This window comes from Gavialis gangeticus, unplaced genomic scaffold (genome assembly GCF_001723915.1).
Source record: "Gavialis gangeticus isolate Ggan-Ray unplaced genomic scaffold, GavGan_comp1, whole genome shotgun sequence".
Lineage (NCBI taxonomy): Eukaryota > Metazoa > Chordata > Crocodylia > Gavialidae > Gavialis > Gavialis gangeticus.
In genome coordinates this window covers 26,185,275-26,185,858 of record NW_017728995.1, presented here as the reverse complement: position 1 = coordinate 26,185,858, position 584 = coordinate 26,185,275, and the positions used below count along the sequence as shown (strand labels likewise).

Genomic DNA, 584 nt, shown 5'->3' with positions numbered 1-584 from the left:
CAGATGGATCTGGGTAAACATGCTGGCCTCTCTTAGGAAAGAAACATGACCTTGAGGGATGGGGTGGTCAGTTGTCAATTATACAGATTTAACCACTCAACGTAGCACAAACCGATAATCCTCCAACAACAGCAGTGGGAACCGAGCCTGGTGCCGTACCTTTGTTCCAGGCCAGGGGCATGGGTGTTGTGGAGGAGGTTGTTTGAGAGGCACAAAGTCAGTGACGAGCATCAATAAATCAGTATCGTCAGTCATCTATGTGGACAATCGAAGAGGCAAGAGCACGCTGAATATCAGAGTATGCAACCCCAGCCTTCCCCATAAGCATACCCCAGCTTACCAAGGAGTCACCTTAGCATGTTCCCTCCCCTATGAACATCACATCCAGAAGGTCAGCAGTAAAGTCTCTGAATGGGTATCTGCCTTAAGATGTTTAGCCAGCACAAAAAGGAGTGCCAACTTCAAAGTGCACAGAACCACCGTGTTTGCAATAGTATACGCCTCAGCACATGGGTGACTGGTGCCTCCTGAATTAGGGGGGGCACTTGCCCCCCCCGACTGGACAGTCAGTGACTGGGGGGGGG

General features: G+C 50.7%; 1 long non-coding RNA gene across 1 annotated transcript in view; it reads right to left on the bottom strand.

Moving 5' to 3' along the window:
• Positions 1-584, bottom strand: part of LOC109288020 — a 468,804-nt gene that overhangs the window by 31,490 nt on the left and 436,730 nt on the right. The window lies entirely within an intron of this gene.